Below are 15,563 nucleotides of genomic sequence, written 5' to 3' on the forward strand. Positions count from 1 at the left end.
AATGGGGTCAGTGTCGGGCTGGGGTGTGCGGGTCCCACTGGGGCTAGCACCCCAGGGGTCTGCCACACACCAACAGGGGCCCTTGTCGCCCACGCACACCCCGCCTCTCCCCCTGGGCATGCATATCTGATACGTACCTAGTCACGTTTGGGGGAGGTCAGCTGGGGAAGCTCCGGCAGGGATCGAGTCTGGGTCAGCAGTGCACACCGGTCAAGTCAGACTCTGGAGGGGGTACATATTCCCTATATATACAGGTATGGGATCCCTAATCCAGAAACCCTTTATCCAGAAAGCTCAGAATTACGGGAAGCCATCTTACATAAACTACATTTAAATCGCATAATTCAATTTTTTGATTTCCTTTTTCTCTGTAATAATAAAGCAGTACCTTGTACTTTATCCTAGCTAGGATATAATCGATCCTTATTAAAGGCAAAACAATCCTATTGAATTTATTTCATGTTTACAGTACATGAAGCATGTTGACCCAAATTACAGAAAGATCCCTTATCCAGAAAAGCCAAGGTCCTGAGCATTCCTGATAACAGGTCCCATACCTGTACTATTCAGTAGCCTCTAATCTGTATGTTATAGAATCTAAAGCAGTTAAATCCTTACATCTATGTTATTCTGTACCAGGGTGCAGGGTGAAAAAATATATTTTTATGAATTTGTTAATTATTTGCGTCTTTACAGCCACCTTTGTGTGTGATGCCATTGGCCTCTTGCAGGACCTCCCAACTATGCATCAGAAGCTGCGTATTTTAGTGCAGGCTTCAATGATCAGATATACCGGTATGCCTTTAAATTAAGTTTTAGTATGGTGTAGATATTTTAGTATGGTCTTTATTTTTTTATTCTTTTTGTTTTTCAGTTATTCAGCTTTTTGTTCGGCTGCTCGCCAGTTTGGTAATTCAGCAGCAACCTTGTCGCTAGGGTCTCATATACCCTAGTAACCAGGGAGTGATTTAAACAAGAGACGGAAATATAAATAGATTAAGGACTGGATACAATAAAATTATAGTCTTCTGGGGTCAGTGACACTTATCTGACAGCTAGGAAAAGGCAGAGAAGGAAGGCAAATCATTAAAAAAAAACTATAAAAAATTGTTAAGGAGAGGACATTCAACAAATAATAGACAGAGAAAGAGACCATCTAATACAGGGATCCCCAACCTTTTTTACCCGTGGGCAACACTCAAATGTAAAAATAGTTGGGGAGCAACACAAGCATGAAAAATGTTCCCAGGGATGCCAAATAAGGGCTGTGATTGGCTATTTGGTAGCCCCTATATGGACTGACAGTCTAAATGAGGCTCTGTTTGGCAGTACAACTGGTTTTTATGCAACCAGAACTTGACTCCAATCCAGGAATCAAAAAATAAGCACCTGCTTTGAGGCCACTGGGAGCAACATCCAAGGGATTGGGGAGCAACATGTTGCTCACAAACCACTGGTTGGGGATCACTGATCTAATAATTATGTCTCCCTGATAGGTCCTGCATTTAAATATAAATAGTCAACAAATTTAACAGTGGAACAAACAACAATTGTTAACAATTTTAGCCAATAAATGGTTGTTTGTTTCACTGTTAAATTTGTTGATTAAGGAGAGGACATTCCAGAGGCAGGTCAAGCCAGCTGGGCACTCTAGGCAACCTGGCCAACCACCTTGCCCCCCCCCCCCCACATACACGCACTAAAACAGGAGGGGAGGAGAGTGCTGTGACAAGTGGCAGTGGCAGTGACAGGGGCAAGGGAGCCCAGACTAGGGGAAGGCAGAAGAGGTACCTGCCTAGCACCCCTCCTCTCCCCACTGTTGCCCCCTAGACAGGTGCCTTTTCTGCCTACCCATAGTTCCAGTCCTGGCAACATACTAAAAGTTAACATCAAGCTGAACCACCCCTATAAAAACTCATTTTGTTAACACATCGGTTAGCAAAAGTTTAATGTGAGATCCTAAACCAGCCATGTTATGTGGTATTTTGACACCAATATTCCTTTCCCCTGGGTAAAAATAAAAGGGGTAAATAAATATTTGAATACATGGGGAGATGCTGTAGAAAAAATTGTCATTGACTGTAGATTTAGAAATCTGAGACCATCAAAGGGCTAGTCCATCCACCTACAGGTATACTAGGCTTGGGGAGGCCTACATTAATAAGAGGTATATGTTTTCCTGTATCTCTTTTATCCCCCAAAGCTGGTCATACATAATGCAATATGGGCAATCAAACTAGGAGACCATCTTTCCTCGTGAGGGCCATGTTAAACTGCAGTCTGTATGGAGTATAACAAAAGCACTAATGCAATATATCTGTATACTAAGGTTTTAATTGTCAGATTGCTTAGACAGTGTTACGTGGACAAATAATTATTCAAATAACGGACCAATGGGGTGATTATCACTACTTAAGCTATATGGTGGCTACTACGTCCCTCTGCCTGCGGGTGAAGACACACAGAGCTATTTCAGCTACTTGTCACGTCTACAAATCCTCTTCCTCTACAAATCCTCTTCCATTTATTATTATTATTATTATTAACATTTATTTATAAAGCGCCAACATATTCCGCAGCGCTGTACAATATGTGGGTTACATACATTGGACATACAGAGTAACATATAAAGCAATCAATAACTGATACAAGAGGTAAAGAGAGCCCTGCCCAAAAGAGCTTACAATCTATTCCATAGACAATACTGACAATTGCCTCTGCTAAAACACACAGAGACAGTTGTCAGTAAATTATCAGCATTGTCTATTTCTGTAGCCGTGACAAGTAGCTGCTACTAATATCTTCGTGTGCCTTCACCCTTATAGTAATGTCATCTCTGTGCTCAGCAATAGTGATGAGCAAGTCTATCCTGTTTTGCTTCCCTGAAAAATTTGTGGAACTGCTGAAAATTTCACAATATGGTGAAACATTTATGAAATGCGCCTGCAACCTTTTATTTTTACGCACACAACTTTTTTCTCCAAATGCATTATAGTCAATGGCCTTTTTTTCTGATGTGATGATTTTTTGTCAAATTAAATGCAACTTTTGCAGCGAATTCATGCCTGGTACAAAAATTAGCTCATCACTACTCAGCAACCCAACCAAGGGCTCAAGTAGACGTGGGACCCACAGTAAAAGCTTTTTAGGGCCCACCCTACCCAGTGCAGCCATTGGCCTTTTCAGAAATACTGACTGAATGGCCACTTAAGGGCACGCTCCTGTGCTAGTTAGTGGTTTTGTACTTTTGCCTTTGGGAGGGCCCCATACACAGAGCAATAAGCTGTGTATTGCCAGTGACATGTTTGTGCATAGTGCAGGCATACAGTACTAGATTAGCACATACCTCTGCGTGTGACAAATAAAGAATGTATCTAATCCATAATCTTATTATTCTGCCAAAGATCAGAATCCTGGATTCAGTGCATCCCTAACAAATAGACATCAGTAGCTACAATGGGAAAGAAAACTCAGGGCTGCGCTGTACAAACTGATGCTCTGTAACTGACATAAAATAATAACTATACAAGACAAGGACCAAGAAGGCATCAGGTGAGTTTTCTGTAGGATATTTGGTTTACGCCACTAGGAAGTCTGACCACTCTTTATTTATCATATTGTCATATGTTATCTAGGGGTTAAAGTTCTTTGCTGGTGTCTGTCACTGTGCTTAGCAGGGTAATTAAAGTATATGACAGCAATGATAACCACAGGCCAAAGGTTGATGTCATAAAAACTGAGACACAGGGCAAAGTCACGCAGGAATACACAGTCTGATACTGCCACAGAGACTGCACAATAAACCAATATAGTGGTGCCTAAAGAACAAGGAGAAAGGCACAGGAGAAACACAGCCAGGCACTCTACATAGGTACATAGTTTATATGTATGGATTTGAAGATAAAAGCCAAACTAGGCAAGTTAGTGAGAAAGCCCAAGTTTAAAAGCTCCAAATGAACCCCAGTGCACATATATTCACAAACATATACAGACCTCTACAGTATATACACTCACACATATAAACTATATATACCATCTACACTAACAGTCTAACTAAGATCCTAATAGCTTTGCTTGTTCAATAAATCATCCACACCACTCTTAAAGGCATTTTGGGGAATGTTCTTCCATGTGATGTTGTGATGGCGGACTCTATTAAAGGAGAAGGAAAGGTGGAATCACTGGGGGATGCCAAAAAGTTAGGTACCCCCTGGTGATTGTATTCACTTACCTAACTCCCAGGGCCGGTGCTCCTGCATGTAAAATAATGCACTGGCCCAGGGTACATGCAGGCCAGCGATCCTCGTCCATCTTCTTTCTTCACGCCAGCGAAAAGTCACACTTTAACGTAAAACATACTGCAGATGCGCGGGCCCCGGCATCACAGTGAAAGGAGAAGAAGCAAAGAGGATCACTCGCCTGCATGTACCCCGGGCTGGTGCAGTTTTCTGTTAAGAGCACCAACATTTTGGCAACCTCCAGCAATTCCACCTTACCTTCTCCTTTAACAGAATCTGCCATCACAACATCGCTAGGAAGGGCATTCCCCAACCTCACTGCTCTAGCCATGAAGAACTCCCTACGCTGCTTCAAATCAAAGTTGTGTTCCTCTTATCTAAAGGGGTGCCTCTGGTGAGTTGATCTTTTCTATGGGAATAAAACCCATTATGTGTTTATAGTCATGTCAGTCTTAACTTATACTTCCATCCCCTTAACCAGTTTAGTTGCAGTCTCTGCACTCTCTCCAGCTCATTAATATCCTTCTTAAGGACTGGAGCCCAAAACTGCACTGCATACTCACGGTGAGGCCTTACCAGGGACCTATAAAGGGGAAAAATTATGTTCTCATCCCTTGAGTCAATGCCCTTTTTTATACAAGACATCACTTTATTTGCTTTAGTAGCCACAGAATGACACTGCCTGGAATTAAACAACTTGTTATCAACAAAAACCCCTAGATCCTTCTCCATTAAGGAGAAACCCCAACCCCCAACACACTACCATTCAGTAGATAGTTTGCGTTTATATTATTTCTACCAAAGTGCATAACTTTGCACTTATCAACATTGAACCTCATTTTCCAGTTTGCTGCCCAGTTTTCCAATTTTGTCAAATCGCTCTGCAAAGCGGCAGCATCCTGCATGGAACTTATAGTTTTGCACAATTTAGTGTCATCAGCAAAAATAGATACAGTACTTTCTATGCCCAGGTCATTAATAAACACATTAAAAAAAAAAAAACAAGGACTCTACACGGAACACTGTTTCGGTTCAAAGATGTCCTATTACCACCACTCTTTAACAGTCTAGCAACAAGCCATAGATTTAGTTAACAACCGGAATTCTAGTGTTGCAAATATACAGTTCAGTCTGAATTCAGGTAACTGCTAATAAATGGAATGGAATGGGATATCAAACTGGAAAAAAATTGTATTTTGTGACCACTACATGACCTCATCCTCCTTTACTGTTGTATAGCCACATCCATACCTTGTAAAATATGAAAAGAAAAAGAGCTAAAATGGCCTTTTCCAAAATGTGGGTCCCACATTATAGTTAGAAAGTCCAGGCACATTAGGTGACCAGACCATTTTTCCATTTCTAACCATACTGGATCTGTGTGTGAGACCCCTAAATGAGTTGTGAGTTTGTTTTACGCACATGTAATCTGGGCTATTTGAGAAGTAAATCTGGCCATACACAGGCTAATAAAAGCTGCTTGAGACTCAATCACCAACTCATTCACCTGTGTATGGGGCCCACCAACGGCCTGTTCAACTAATATCTGATTAATCGGGCAGTTCTGAAAATCCCATCCTATGAGAAAAACATCAGCACGTTGATGTGATCCTTGCAGGTCTCTATAGACCCTACTGGCCAATGATCTGATCAACCCAATTTGGCCCAGAGTGTGGGTGGTGAATTCAGGCCCAGGTCCACTTGTTTGACAATCTTTGGCCATAGAAATGCACTTTATAAAAGGTAGTTACAGCTCCTCACTGTACTTCCTTGAAGTGCCAATGTGTCCACCCAACCTGCTCTGATGAATATTGCCCAAGTCTGCCTGTTGTCACCAGGTCTGGACTGGGATACAAAATGGGCCCTGGCATTTTAAGAACACAGAGGCCCAAACAGCCCCCCCCCCGCCACCAACCAATAAATGGTGACTGTCTATGGCATCTTACAGCAGCCCCTCTGGCATTTGCCAGAAACCACAGATTGTCAGTCTAGGCCAATTATCGCTAGGAACCCTGGAATTACAACCAACGTAGAAGAGTCGGTAATTCCAGGTGTCCCACACTTGGTTGCATCAATAGCTGCTACTGACTTAAGCCATACATATTACATGCTAATGATATTATTAATTTCAAGCACATTGGAGCGTTGGAAGTGATGCCTACTCCAAAAATCTATATACAGTACTAATATAAAAGCAGGGAGAAAGGGGTCTTAATGCATCATTGTAAACTAAACACTAGTTATATATTAAAAGAAGTTGAAGACCCAAGTCCATAAGGTTTGCAAATCTCCTCCATGTTAAGCAAGGGGAAGGAAATCAAACCTTTTTGCCTAGGAAGAGACACTATTTTACTTACAACTTTGGAACTACTAGTCCAAAGTGATAGTGTCTGGCAATCTGTGGATTCTGGCAAATGCCAGAGGGGCTGCTGTAAGATGCTACCAACAGTCATTATTTAATGGGCCTGTGAGGGTTATTTGGGCCTCTGTGTACTTGAAATGCCAGGGCCTAGTGCACTAGTGAAGTTGCCCCTAGCTACCACTCATTAATTAGTTAATTAGTCTGCTAGAAATTAGAAAATAAAAGCAAACATCTGTTTTTTATGGTCAACTGCACTGGTGCAATTTGGTATCTATGTTTGTAAATCAGTCCCCTGAAATATTGCAAAGCAAGGTGCAATGTCCAAAAGTGGTGGGCACATGGCTGCACCACAGTAGAGCGCTCAGTATGTTATTCCCCATCAGCAGGAGAAACACCATTGTGACATCCGTGATCCAAGCATTTATTTTCTCCAATACAGGGGCCCCAGACAGCCTGGACCTCAGAGCCCTAGAAAATGCACATTATATATATTGTGTATGGGCATTATTTAGATCAGGTTTTTCAATTTTGTTTTCAGCTGTAATTAATGCTTGTTTGGATATTTTAATAGCATATAATTTCCTTGACATCGTCATATAATTGTCCATGAGATAACTAGCATGACAAGCACCATGCTCAAATGTACAATTCATGGCTAATAAATAGATCTTCCATAGAGTCTGAGTTCTATATATAGTGTGAATATGTGTGAATGTGATGCGTTAGTTTTTCTTCTTAGTAGAGAACTCTGAACTGAGGAATTGTAAGGAGTTTATTATGGGGAGGGCAAAGTTCCCTCTGATTTCTTTTTGGCTGCATGTACAAAAATGTTCTTTTGTGCACACCTTTAAAAATCTGTTTGCTTAGAGAGATGAGAAGGTCCAAGTAAATACTTAATTGGGTCTTTACTCAAATTTCTTTATGGGCACCATTATTGTGCATGTTGGACTCAAGAGTTTTGATATAGTACATTGTGGGGGGTTAAAAGTAACATGCAGCCTATTTTTATGTATAGTTGGTGCTTGCTCGGCTTTGCCAAGCCACTACTCTCTTTCAGACCTGAGTAACTTTGCTAACTCCACATTTTTGCCTGTACTCCCCTGCGGTGGGGTTCTCCTGTGTTCAACCGCAGGGAAGCGCAGGAAGAAATGCACTCCATTCTTATTAATTGAGCTGTACTAACACAAGTGCATGTAAGCGCCAAACGCAGGAGGAATGGGATGGGTTTCTTCCTGCACCTCCCTGCAGTGGAACACAGGAGAACGCCACCACAGGGGAGCACAGGAAAAAATGCTCTTGAGTATGAGCCCTAATAAGGTCATTTACAAGTGCAAAAATGCTTGCAAATCATGTTGTTTTACCCACGATGCTTTGTCATTTTAAGTGGCCATGAAATAGAGTAATAGAGTACACCACAAGCTTTGTGAGCAATGTTGATCCAAATACGTATCTCTGTGCCGCCTCAGGGGTCCTAGCCTCCCTGAGATGGACAAGTTGATGCCGCCCCCCCTGCTCCCCCTGTGCTTTGTTTTTTTTATGTTGGAGGGAGTGCTGCATCGCTAGCCAGTAGTGCTCTCTTGTGCAGCGCTTTACAGAATAGAGGGGTACAAAAGACATAACAGTTAATATGTACATATAATCAGTTCACAAAAATGGTTTGCAATTACATTGGATGAGGATCGGAGACACTAGGGGGAGGGCCCTACTCGCAAGAGCTTACATTCTAAAAGGGAGGGGTAAGACATAAGGTCAGGGTAACTAGCCTGGCGTTGGAGTTCATGTAGGCGTGTAAAGTGACAGTAAGTGAGGAGTGAGAGGTGAAAACCACTGGTTAGTGAATGTTTGGGGGGGTTTAGGTTATAGGCTTGAGTGATAGAGGTGAGTTTCTTAACTTGCGTCTTGGCAGCAGCACTCCTGATGCATCTATATTAATAATGGCCAGGTTTATCTGAAAAGTTGAATCTAACGTGCAGGAGTCTGCCAAAGGATGACTGGGAAAGGTAAGAAAAATGGCAGGGTGTCGCTGTATTACAAAGGAATGGTAAGGGAATCATTTATATAGCACTTTTACTCTTGTGGGACTCAAAGCGCTTTACAACAATCAAGGCAGCCATTATAGTCACACTAATTATGCTGGGACACCGGAAGATGAAGTGACTTGTCCAGGGCCACAACGAGTTGCCACAGGCAGGGTCTCACATTAAATACTAATCACTTACCTATAAGGTGCTACACTAATAAATCCACCCTCCCACCTCATTCCGGTACCCACACTCAGTGTGGGACATGGGTATCTGGGGTCCACTAGGGGCCATCACCGACCACATGCCTGTCACCTTAAGGGCACACCACTCCCAGCCATGGAAGCCCTCTTCCAATGTTGTGAAGACCCAACTGAATACATCTTCTTGCTGCCAGCATCCAGTGCTACAAACCATTCCCTTGGGCAGTGGGGCCCATGTGGGCCAAGGTCCCAGGTAAGTGTGGGATCATGGACGGATGGGGAACACAAAGCACCCTTGGGTAGAACACTCCTTTGTGAGAAAAGGGTTGGTATTAAATATAAGTGGGATCACTAGTACAGCAGGTGAAGATGCCACAACTGGGCACACCTGTGATATAACTGACAATATGCATCCTGGACATAAGAGAGCATTTATGTACTTGTGATTTAAGTGGCACAATTCTTTAGCCCTGTACCTACCTCCCAGTAAAGGCAGTTGTTAAGCAAAGATAACCCTTCTTACTGAGCACAAGCGCAGCAGAATGCAATAAGGCACAGGCACTTTGTGTATTCATTTAACAGGTGCAATTCTGCATCAATTTTTGCATCTAATGCTGTGCTTAGCAAACAAATAAAATAAGCCCTTTTGTCTTTTATTCCTATGCACATATGAATCCAACCTATGCAAGTGATACAGAGCAGAAGCATTCAGTTTTCACAAATTATCTGCAGCTTGATAAATATTGACCCTGCTGTTAGTGTGTAGATAGTGCTTGTATGTACATAGAGGTGATGCCATGCTGTGTTTGTACATATAGTATTTCCAAGGTGATATGTTGCCTATGTTTGTCTGGCACCATGAATGCAGTCCCAGTAGGAAACTGTATTTTTGTATAAATTTGTTGAAGCACCATTAGTACATGCAATATCTGTATGTAGCCGTGTACATGTGTACAGAAACTGTCAATCCTTCAGCGGCGACACACCTCCTATTCTCCTAACCTCCACACCCATTTCTTGTTCACCACAGCCACTGGCCTTGTCACTATGTGAGTGACTTCTGCTCTATGGTTTATCAAACATTTACAGCCGGGGTTAATGGTTAACCCCTCGCTGCTGGGCTGGGCAGCACCCCTCCTCCCTGAGGCAGTCAAAAAGATAGGAGGCTGTTTTACAGACCTCTCATTTCCCTTCTGGGCTGCCCAGGTGACGTTCCAGAGACACTCCACGATGGTGAGCTATTATATATATATATTTTTTTATACTTTATTGGGATAGGATTAAATTCGGAAAGATTCTTCTCCTTAAAATAAGTATCAATATAGATATATATATATAGATATATATATACTAAGCTTCATTGCAAAGTAATAGCTATTGACATGCTCAGTCCTTCACCACTTACCACTTACAAACACATAATACATACAATCCAGTCAGGCCCAGACTGCCAATCTGTGGATTCAGGCAAATGCCAGAGGGGCTGCTATTTATTTATTGGGCCTGTGGGGGGCTGTTTGGGTCTCTGTGTGGGTCTCTGTGTACTCTCAGTCCAGACCTAAAACCAGTCTATCTGTAATAACAATTGCAACAATTTCCACTACAACTAATTCCTTTGGTTTCCGTTCTTATTCTGCAAGCTGCTGTGTAAATAGGGAAGCACAGAGAAGAAAATACATCTCTATTTGTCAGCATACACACAGCTTAAGGAGCAGGCAGTATATTACAAATAGCATTAAATGAAAGAATTAAAAAATCCAGAGAGGGTATAATGGATTCATAGAAATGGAGTAAAGGGCAAAGGCAGAATAAGAGGCCCAAAAAGAGAGTAATAGCATAGGAGTGTCCAAAGCACTCCTTTTGGCCTTTCTGCCAGTGAATGTGGTTAAAGGCGCATCCCTGTTAAAGTTTAGCAGCCTATAAAGCATGCAGCAGCTGAAAAACAATTCACTTTTGAACTTTGCAGCCTGAACACGAGGCAACGGCGAGCATGAGTGCGGCTTGTGTGAAACATGAGAGCTCCGGAGAGGGATTGTACTGAGGGTTAGAAATAGCGTATTAGAGTGAGGAAAGATCTGTCTGCAAACTGTAATAGCCATGCTGCCTATCTGCCTATGTGCCGTCACACCCCTATCTACTGTAATTGTCATCTCATAAGTGTCATTGTCTGCCCTGAGGCCCACAGGCTACAGTAGAACACTCTCTAGGGCACTACCTGTGTAGAGAACACAGTGGGCCGAACCTTGAATATCATGGGCATAATGTCATCTATTGACTTCAGATGTAATTGTAATTTACTAACATGACAGTTTGAGAACAGAATGCGATTACCCAGCGTGTGAAAAGTAATTTGTCCTGTCCAGTGCCTACCATTGCCATTACATTTAAGACAATTGTACAGAAAATGGCAGCTTATTGATTTAACAAGTGTTGTACTTTATTGCTTTGTTTGTCGCTACCCCAGGCCATAAAACATACTGGGCATGCTCCATAGTGGGATGCTCCTGTGTTCATTCACAATCTGCTAATTTATATCCAGCCTGGATTGTGACTGTAATGTATCATTCTACCTGAGCAATATTCACAAAATAGCTTACAGGGGGTACTAAGATCTGCTTCCTAATATGACTTTCTTATAGAGTTTCCTTTAGTGATTTGTTTTACAATCAGAAGTATGTGTGATCCAACACAGACCTCTGGAGCATCTGCAATCGGACTGAAATCTGTAATGTGAGACAATGTAATGTCAATAGTTCCATTCATGCCATATTTTAAGGCAAACAATATTGCACAGTTAAGATTTTTTTAGACTTGCTAAATAAGCAAGACGCCACCAAGCAAATATGTAATGAGGTGTGTAGGGTTGCTCCTTACAATTTATATGAGGATACATGATAAGAGAAGGTAGACATCACCTTTATACTCCTGGGAGTGGCTATAATGAAGGACTGTGTACTTTCCCTGTAGGGTGGGGACAAAGGGTAGCAGCACTGCCCCTACTGGTGAGGGTTTGTATAATGATGTAGTCCAAGACCCATTATTTGGTCCCCATGGTGTTTATTCCATAAATATTACAATATGGTGCAAAGGAATCCTACTGGAGTTCTTGGATCAAAGGGATTATGAACCCCAGGTGTAAGTAGCTGGAGGCAGAAGAATAACAGTGATGCATATTGATATCTCAGTATGCAATAGGTGTGTAGGTTTTTTGACTGGGGCAAATGTAGGGTAATGTCACAAAGAAGTCTGTTTACATGATGTGACCCTTGCAAAAGACCAGGTTTACCTAAAGGTCATCACTATTAATATACTAAGTGGCTTCAAAACAGAAAAATGCCACCCTGAAGTGCCACAAACTTGGCTAATGTCTCATCCTGCTCCAGATGAAAATGCTGGAACTTCCATGTGACATGCAATTGGCAAAGGGAACTTACATCAACAGGGGTCTCACAACAGAGATAGCAGATCAACCAGCAGCTGCCACAGACCCTAGGCAAGTGCTTCTCTTCACTGAAAAACGCACCAGCACAGGAGGGCACTATATTATAGAGCTACATTCCGCCATCTTTTTGTCGTCCTTAGGATTTTTTTTGCAGCCCCGGGCTGTTGCAATGTTTAGTAGAGAAAAAGATGGACCTTTCACGCATTAGTTCTGACTTTGCTATACTGCACTTGCACACAGCCCAAACCCAAAGGCTGGTGGCGGGCGCTCACTGTAATAGTGCACATTCCTTCTTCTTCAAATTTCAAATGCACACCTAAAGTTAAATCATTTAGAAACTAAAGGCTCACTGAGTGTTGTCCTAGAATAGTAGGGGGCTCTTTTGTGTTTTTTCAGGTGTGATTATGGAAATGTTTTTGCCCTTTTCTATGTCAAGGTTAGCTCTGAGATATGGCTGCAATGCCAGTCTGTAGTGAGGTGCAGTATTTCTGCCAGCAGAACTATGAACAGCTGGTTTTGTAGGCTAGATGTCCAGGGCATTAGTTATGGCAACAGGAAAAATAATATGAGCACAACCATGTGTTTCAAACAGATTTATTTAATTACGTAGACTGAACTGTTCCTTGTATTATATATATTATTCAACAATACACTGATATAAGAATATACTATATACTTGTATATGATAAACCCTATGGGATGTACTAACACATTTGTAATATTTCTTAATTCATTTCTACAGTTGCTGGATCTATGGCCAGGGTTGAACTGGCCAGCTGGAACACCGAGGACATCCCATGTACCCTGGGCCTTGTGGGCCCCACTACACCTGGCAGTCGGAGGTTTGCCACATGAGAAGAAAGGTAAGCGGTGGGGGGTTGTTTGTGATGGAGATGAGGATGCCTCAGCAATAGGGGTGGGGCAGTTATGGTGAAGTTTCCTGTGGGCCCAAATACCCCAGTCAAACACTGGCTATGGCAACTTAAATTGTTAGCCAAACTATTTCATTACAGAGTGGGTTAGGAATTTTTGTGCACTTTTATAGTGAAAAGCAGGCAGCTACTTGACTTCCAGTGCTCCATAGTGAGTAGAAATAAGGATTGGTTAATAGCCCTGAATAATTTGATTTGAAAAAAAAAATGCAATCTCCAGTATATCATCTCTTGAGTATGGCATAGCATTACATTCTTCAAACACATAGCAGATCACACTCAGAAATACTCTTCAGTTCACTATTTTATTGGCATCATGGCATTTACAATGTCTGGTCGCTAGGGCCTTTTTGTTTACTGGAAATATTGTGTGCTGCCTGTTTAAAGAATCTGTCTTTTAATAATCTACAGGCATAAACCACCAGGAGATATGGGTCCAAGTGATGACTAAAAAAAGCTAATACAGGTATAGGACCCATTATCCAGAATGCTCGGGACCAAGGGTATTCCGGATAAGGGGTCTTTCCATAATTTAGATCTCCACACCTTAAGTCTACTAAAGAATTAATAAAACATTAATTAAACCCAATGGGATTGTTTTGCATCCAATAAGGATTATTTATATCTTAGTTGAGATCAATTACAAGGTTCTGTTTTATTTCTACATAAAAAAAGGAAATCAGTTTTAAAATTCTGAATTATTTGCTTATAATGGAGTCTATGGGAGACGGGCTTTCCGTAATTCGGAGCTTTCTGGATAACGGGTTTCCGGATAAGGGGTCCGATACCTGTATTAAAAGATAGTAACAATCTTACAAATCTGTCAGTATCCCTATAACAGTAAAGCATTTTAGTGGCCCAATGCAAACACCATGATTTTTCCGTGTGACATCACTAACTAGTTCTAGATCTCTTGCAGTAATGGTCTCTATAACGTGTAAAGTTTTTACAAAACATTCTCTATGCAGTTTGTGATCTCAGGTTTATTCCGGGCCTGCACAGCTACCATAGCTTTAGGAGTCATATGAATGTATAAGTTACAAGGTCCATTCATTGAAGCTTATCACTCCTGTAGCATACCTTTCAGTTTGTGGTTACTGCCAAAACACATTAATCATTCATTGACTCATTAATAGGATTTTCACGTAAAACACCCTTATAGCCTTAGGAATGCTGTTCTATTGACTTATCATGTAATTAATGTCTTCACAGGGCCCACTTAACAAGTTCACAGGCGTGGTCATTTAAAATGGGATATCATTCTTTTACTTACATAACTAGATATCAGATAGAGCTATAAGCTTTGGTGGTAGGGGATATTTTAATAATTATGTGAATATTTGATAGGGATAAAAGTGTGGTTTCAATCTAAGTGGGCACTAGGTTGAGCCATGTATTGTAGGAGGCCTTTGAAGATAGCAGAGGATGTCCAATGTATATAAAATAACACAGATAGGCACATCTATATATTAAACTTCTCAACTACCCCTCTAATGTGGGTGCATAGAGGTCAGTCAGCTTTCAAAAGAAAAAAAACTGAACTAAATATAGTAACCCCTAGGGCAGGGGTCCCCAACCACCGGTCCGGGGACCAGTGCCGGGCCGGGCTGTGCTGAACCGGCCACCTCTGGTCCTAATTACTTGTGATCCCAACTCCCTGATGCGTTACAATAGCTATGCAAAGCCCAGGAAGATTTCTACTGATTACGACAAGGACCAAAGTACTTTATTAAGCTGATCCCAACTCCCTGATGCGTTACAATAGCTATGCAAAGCCCAGGAAGATTTCTACTGATTACGACAAGGACCAAAGTACTTTATTAAGCTGTATCTAATAATAATATTAATAGTAAAGTGCATAATATAAAATTTAACTAGCACTAGTTGCGCCACATCCCTCATTCCCAGTCCTTGGAAAAATTGTCTTGCTTGAAACCGGTCCGTGGTGCAAAAAAGGTTGGGAACCACTGCCCTAGGGAACACCAAGAATGTGCTTCAGACTTACCAAGAACTATATAGAATAGGCTAAAGTCAGCTGTGAGGATAGCCTGATGTAGTGTTCTCATTGACCAAAGATGCCCAGGATGAGATAATCAGCAAGAGAAATAGATATTGGTCCATGGAGGGAAAAGTTTTTATCATATCTATTGCTCTCTGGATGTTGCTCAAAAAGAACCACCATCATCCCAAGATTGTAAGTGGTTATTGTATTATGACCAGGGTTGGAGGTCAGCAATGTTGCAGGTGACTAGTATAGAAGTTGTAGACAAAGAGATAAGAAACTACAGATAAAAAGCAATATACGGGAGTACATTCCTGATATAAATTCTAGCTATATAATACAAATGCAAAAATGGACATGCTC

The sequence above is a fragment of the Xenopus tropicalis genome, chromosome 4 (genome assembly GCF_000004195.4).
Source record: "Xenopus tropicalis strain Nigerian chromosome 4, UCB_Xtro_10.0, whole genome shotgun sequence".
Taxonomy (NCBI): domain Eukaryota; kingdom Metazoa; phylum Chordata; class Amphibia; order Anura; family Pipidae; genus Xenopus; species Xenopus tropicalis.